The following is a 7,455-nucleotide window of genomic DNA, read 5'->3' on the forward strand; positions in this document are numbered from 1 at the left end:
AATCGCAAGACAATTTACAACAAGCAATTAACTTACCAAATGGCATGTCTTTGGACTGTGGGAGGAAACCGGACAACCCGGAAGAAACCCACATGGGTACAGGGAGAAAATACAAACCTCTTACAGGCAGTAGCAGGAATTGAACCCAGGTCGCTAGTACTATAAAGTGATGTGCTATCCTCTACACTACCGTGCCGCCCCAAGAAGCTAGTCCCATTTGCTCAAGTTTGGTCCATACCCCTCTAAACCCCTCCTATCCATGTAATTATCCAAATGTCTCTTAAATTGCTTGTTTCAGAGAGTAGCTACATTCCTCACTTACTTGTTTCTGCTGCGGCAGAATCTGCATTCACTGCCTCTCCACAATCAGCATCAGAATCTGGTTGAATATCACCGGCGTGTGTTATGAGATTTGTTAACTTTGCGGCAGCAGTACAAGATACAAGATAATAGAGAGAAGAAGACCTGTGAATTACAGTGTGTATATTAAACAGTTAAATTAAATAAGCAGTGGAAAAACAGAAATTTAAAAAGTAGTGAGGCAGTTTTTGTGACTTCAATGTCCATTTAGAAATCTGATGGCGGCAGGGAAGAAGCTGTTCCTGAATTGCTGAGTGTGTGCCTTTAGGCTTCTGTACCTCCTACCTGATGGTAACAGTGAGAAGAGGACACGTCCTGGATGGTGGGCATCCTTCATGATGGACGCTGCCTTTCTAAGGTACTGCTCCTTGAAGAGTGTCTTCGACACTATGGAGGCTAGTGCCCATGATGGAGCTGTCTAATTTTACAACTCTCCGCAGCTGAAAATTATCCATGTTTGCACATTTCCCTCAATTAGCTGAAAACTATCCATGTTTGCTCATTCAAACCAGCTATGCCTGGCCTTGAATACATTGGCACTTTCAGAAGAGCCACCTTTCATCTGACACTCTTTCAATTTTTGCTATAACAATCACCATTTTTTTTCCTGGATCATTGTCAAGCCCTGAGACACATGCCATTGTTTCTGATCTTCTAACCACTGTTTAAATACTCAACTGTTTTCCCACTCTCTCAATTGCAACGTCTATGCGTATTGAAATGCACATTGCACTGTGCTCTAAATTTTAGGAGGTCAGTTTCATTAAACAATGCTTATACTATCAACAACTCAAGATTTAACAAACAGCTTAAATTCAAGCATTCCAATTTTTTCACTTCCATTAACTGTATCCACCTTGGTAGTAATAATTATAGCTTACTGTGAGTTCTAAGAGCTGCATTTGGAAGCCATCTTGAAGTATGCACAGAATAAATTGTGAAGAATCCTGGCAGGAGGATCTCTAGGTCTTTAATGAACCTGATAGAGACAAAGCAGCATGGGAGGAAGTATGAAATATTATTAGTGGCATGCTTTTTGTATTCTTGAACAAAGCTTTATGAAATAACTACATACTGAATAATGAGTAAAGGCATTAGAGAAAAAAATTGTAAATCAAATGTTCGTAAATTGAGGAATACATGTAATAATTTTAAAAAACTGTTAAAATAGTATATCTCAAGCAACACACACACAAAATACCAGAGGAGTTCAGCAGCTCAGGCAGTATCTAAGGAAAAGAGTAAACAGTCAACTTTTCGGCCCTTCTTCAGGACCTTGAGGGGAGGGGGGTATGTTTGAATTGAAAGGTGGAAGGAGGGGAAAGAGGCTAGCTGGAAGGTAATAAGAGAAGCTAGGAGGGTGGGAAAGGACGAAGGCCAGAGAAGATGGAATATGATACGAGAGGAGAGTGGACAACAGGAGAAAGGGAAGGAGGAGGGGACCCAGGGGGAAGTAATAGGTGGGTGAGAAGAAGTGAAAGGTCAGAATGGGAATAGAGTAAGGAGAAAGGGGGAAAATTGTTCACCAGAAGGAGAGATTGATATTCATACCATCAGGTTGGATGGTAGTCAGATGGAATATGAAGTGTTGCTCCTCCACCCTGAGGGTGGCCTCATCTTGGCACAAGAGGAAGCCATGGATGGATATGTCAGAATGGGAATGGGAATTGAAATAAAAATGGCCACTGGGAATTGCCATTTGTGATGGATGGTGCGGAGGTGCTCAACAAAGCGCTCCCCTACCTCGGTGATATAGACAATTATCAGAGATAATTAACCTAATTCTGATATTTTAAACAAATCACATATGAAAGTAGTTTTCATTATTAGAAGCAGTGGTCCAGAAATTTGACAGAACTGGTTTCATATAGCTCATATATGTCAAACTCAAGGCCCGCGGGCCAAATCCGGCCCGCGGTGGAATTATCTTTGGCCCGCGAGATAATATCTAATTACTATTAAAGCTGGCCCCAGTAATCGAAGCGCCTATGGCGTATGATATGGCTAATGCTGAGTTTATTCAGGTACCAGGTTTTCAGGGTTTTTAGTGTTTATTCAGCAGTCTTCTTCATAAGAAACAGAATTTGTAAAGTGAAACACTTTGTAGTTATAGCAGAGACTGAGACACATGAGAGCAGGCTGAAAAAATGGAGGCAACGAAAGCTGCGTTCGCACGCGTCCGACTGATCCGGCCCGCATGAAGCTGCATTTTGCTCAATCCGGCCCGTGACCTAAAATGAGTTTGACACCCCTGATAGCAAAACCTGCCACTGTTCATTTTTATCACTGTTTTTATTGATATGTATTACTTCAGAAAGTGATTTATTCAGACATTGAACACTGGTATTCAAGAAGAAAAATCAAATATTAAACAAGTAATTAAGGAGCAAATATAATCATAAATGAGAATGTAACATTTCTTCATCAGTTAATTTTATACAGTACATGCCACTTTATGTAATCAAAGAGCAGGGCTTTAGCCTTTCAAGGATGCGTCATTATAAATCTGTTATAGGTCTTGAAGTACAATTAGAATTTATGTTTTAATTTGAACTAAATAATTGTTACATCATTGTAACTGATCAGAATCAGAAATGCTGTAAACAAAGTTCAAAGTACATTTATTATCAAAGTATGTCTACAGAGCAAGCACAAAAAGAGAAATAATGTATGAGATCATGAAAAGGCAACGTAACTTCATTGGACACGTGATTAGGAAAGAGGAGTGAAAATGCATGGTAGTTATGGGAAAGACTGAAGGGAAGAAAGCAAGAGGAAGGCAAAGACAAATGATGATGGAGACAGCAGCCAGAGAACTGGAAATGAATGCCAATGAATTGATCCACTTGACCCGAAACAGGAGTGTGTGGGCCATGGCTGTCAAAGCTCAAACTGGCCATGGCACCTGATGATGATGATGATGATGATGATGATGATGATGATGATGATGATGCTTACATTATACAACTTTCAGATTTGTCTCCTAACAGGCAGCCACGGAACAAAAAAACCCAAACATCGAACACCCAATGTGAAGAGAAAAAAAAAAACACATCATGCCCACAAAACAAAACATTAAAAAATTCTTTGAACACCCAATGTGCAGACGGGGGAAGAAACACATTATGCATACAATAATCGGAAGCAAATGGTGTTCTGAACTGAAGTCTGCAAAGAGAGTCGCAAAGTTCAGCATTGTTCAGCGCAGAGCCAAGTGGTGCCGTAGTGATGTGAACCTATCATCGGGCTACAATCTGCGCGCAAGGTTGCTCGTGGGTGACGCAGCACGAGGTTAAAAAAGAGCTCGGGTGCTTTTGACTCTTTTTGGCAGGCTGTAATCCGTATGAGAGGTTATTTGTTGATGATAGCGTGTGAGGTTTATAACAAGCTCAGGTGCTTTCAGCTCTTTTTGGCGGGTACCATCAGCACAGGGCCAATTTTAAAAAAGGGAGATGTAAGGGGAGTGGCCATTGTTGGAGTGGGCCAGTGTGAGAGTGGTCAGGCTTTGGCTCAACAGGCTAAGGCGAGTACAGGCAGAGGTTTTAAGTGAGCTTCTAAGAAGTTTTATTTTCTGTTAATACATAGCTAGTGAGCTGAGGATGTGTCCAGCAGCAGTGATATGTTCTTTGTTTGGGATATGGGATCTCTGAGAGACCTTCATTGTCCCTGCTAACTATATCTGCATGAAGTGCACCAAGCTGCAGCTCCTTAGAGACCGTGTTAAGGAACTGGAGCTGCAGCTGGATGACCTTCGGCATATACAAGAAAATACGGAAGTGATGGATCGGAGCTAAAGGGAGGTAGTCACCCCTAAGTTGCAGGAGGCAGGTACCTCAGTGACTTTCAAGAAAGGAAAAGGGAATAGGCAGCCAGTGCAGTGTACCCCTATGGCCGTACTCCTCAATAATCAGTATACTGTCATGAATACTGTTGGGTGGGGGGTGGGGTCGAGCTATCAGGGAGAAGCCACAGCAACCAGGTCTCTGGCACTGAGTCTGGCTCTGTGTTTCAAAAGGGAAGGGGCAGAAGAGAAGTGCAGCAGTGACGGGGGGGTTCCATAATTAGAGAAGCAGACTGCCGATTCTGCGGACGAGAAAGAGACACCCAGATGGTACGTTGCCTCCCGGGTGCCAGGGTCAGGGATGTTTCCAACTGGGTTCATGACATTCCTAAAGGGAAAGGTAAACAGCCAGAAGTCATGGTACATATTTGTACCAAGGAAAGAGAGGAGGTCCTGAAGAGAGAGTATAGGTAATAACACAGAAAGCTGAAAAGCAGGACTTCCAGGATAGTAAGCTCGGGATTGCTGCCTGTGCCCTGTGCCGCAGTCCTGTGTAGGTCTGTAGTCTAGTGTAGCTTTCTCTGTGTTGTTTTTTTTACGTAGTTCAGTCTAGTTTTTGTACTGTGTCATGTAACACCATGGTCCTGATAAATATTGTCTCATTTTTACTATGTACTGTACCAGCAGTTATAGTCGAAATGACAATAAAAGTGACTTGACTTGACTTAAATGTAAGAATAGGATGACTTGGCAGATGAATACATGGCTGAAGAATTGGTGTAGGAAGCAGCGTTTCAGATTTCTGGTTCACTGGAATCTCTTCTGGGGAAGGTATAATCTGTACAGAAAGGATGGGTTACAAGTGAACTCGAGGAGAACCCATATCAATGCAGGCAGGTTTGCTAGAGCTGTTGAGGAGGGTTTAAGCTAATTTGGCAGGGGTACGGGAATTGGATTGTTAGGGCTGAGAATGGGGGAGGTGGTATACAAATAGGTACAGTGTTTAGTGAGACTGTGAGGAAGGACAGACAAACAACAGGGCAAAATTTCAATCAATAGGGCAAGTTAAAGGGGGCCAAAATCAGAAAGGATGATGGATACAGGACTGATGGTGTTAACTTTGAATGCTTGCAGTATACAGAATAAGGTAGACGATCTTGTGGCACAGTTAAAGATTGGCAGGTATGATGTTGTGGGCATCGCTGAGTCTGAATCAAGATCATAGTTGGGAGCTTAACATCCAAGGAATTACATTGCAGCGAAAGGACAGGCAGGGAGGCAAAGGTGACGAGTGGCTGTATTGGTAAAAGCAGTAATCAAATCCTTAGAAAGTGGTGCCATAGGATTGGAAGACGTAGAGTACTAGTAGGTAGAGCTAAGAAACTGCAAGGGTAAAAAATACCCTGATCAGAGTTATATACAGGCCTCTGAACAGTAGCCATGATGTGGGCTACAAATTACAATGAGAGATAGAAAATTCATGTCAAAGAGGCAACGTTACATTAATCATGGGGGATTTCAATATGCAGATTGATTGGGAAAATCAAGTCTGAACTGAAACCCAAGAAAGGGAATTTGTAAAATTCCTATGAGATGGCTCCTTAGAGCAGCTTGTGGTTGAGCCTACTAGGGGAATGGCTTTGCAGGCCAAGTCACTGCGTTTATTTAAGGTGGAGTTTGATAGGTTCTTGGTTAATCAGGGTGTCAAAGGTTATGGGGAGAAGGCAGGAGAATGGGATTGAGAGGGATAATAAATCAGCCATGTTGGGATGGCACAGCAGACTGAAAAGCCCAATCCTGCTCCTATATATTTTGGTCTTATGATCTTAAAATCTGGTCCATGTAATGCAAATAAGTTAAACCTTGGACCCTTTGGACGATGGGGTCCAAGCCTTCAGGAGTCGAGTGCACAAACACCAATCATCTCTGGGAGGGAAGTCACATGCTTCTTCATAAGCTATCTTGAAGGGGACCAGGATGGCAATGCTTGGTTGTTGGCAGGTAGGGTTAATACCTGACTTTCAAGAGCACTTGTGAATTATGTTCTGGCTGGACTTAGTCCTTAAACTGCTGGAGAAAAGTGCGGAAAGAACAGGTGCTGTTTTCTCCCGGTAGGGATTAGATTTTAGTTCCAAGTGCTCCTGTCATGTTTTGTCACCCTGTAACCTTATCCTTCACTCTCTCTGAATTATGGAGGACAGCATGTGTATAAATGTCTCTCTCCAGCAGATCTCATCATAATCACCAGGACTCCAGTATTTCTACTATTTTTTTAAATGTTTCTTAATAGTACATATGATTTTCTATGTTCTATCACTGAGCAGCAGTGAACCATTTGATTGGCCTGTCAGCGTTCTCTTTGGGAACTAGTTGACTTAATCAGCATTTCTGATCTGGCTATTGTTCATGATTGCACTTAATAGAAAAAAAGAATAGGCCATGAGCTCCTGTCACTATTATAATCCACATCAGTTCCTTTTGCCCTCACGTCACCTTCCTACTCTCCATAGAATACCCAGGTATTCAGTCACATCAACAGCATCCAGTTGGTGAGAACACTATCACATAGAGTCATAGAAAAGTATGGCATAGAAACAGGCCCTTCAGCCCATCTAGTCTGTGTTGAACCATTTAAACTGTCTACTCCCACCTACCTGCACCCGGACCATAGCCATCAACACCCCTACCATCCATGTACCTATCCAAACTTCTCTTAAACATTGAAATTGAGCTCTCATGCCCCACCTGTACTGGCATCTCGTTTTACACTCTCAGGACCCTCTGAGTGAAGAAGTTGTCCCTCATGTTCCCCTTAGACTTTTCACCTTTCAGCCTTAACTCAACCTCAGTGGAAAGACAAGGGTGGCAGAAATTATGACTCAACAACATCGTGGCAGAAAGATCTGCAGGATGAATGCTGCATTTTTGAAAGCTAGATCACCTGTAACTTCTATGGATGAGTAATAAATGTCCACCAAACTAAATAAGTGAATATAGAAGTAGATCTTATTCAACAAGTTAACTCATCTATAGGTCATTAATAACAATATTTTTAGGGTACATCCACTTGTACCGTAAATTGGATACACTTACAGCTTTGGTTGGTCAATTGGATTTCCCTTCGGTGCCCCATTTAATTTATCTCATGTGATATCAAAACATTAGAGCTATACAATTTCAAATTAGAATCAAACATACAGAAATGTTAGTTCCCTTATTTCATCTTTGTTAAAATAATATCATAAACTTTAAGTTTATAAGTGGGTGAGTTAAAAAGACAATGGCTAATCTCTATTAGAACTTATGTTATCCCA

Source organism: Hemitrygon akajei, chromosome 19, assembly GCF_048418815.1.
Source record: "Hemitrygon akajei chromosome 19, sHemAka1.3, whole genome shotgun sequence".
NCBI lineage: Eukaryota > Metazoa > Chordata > Chondrichthyes > Myliobatiformes > Dasyatidae > Hemitrygon > Hemitrygon akajei.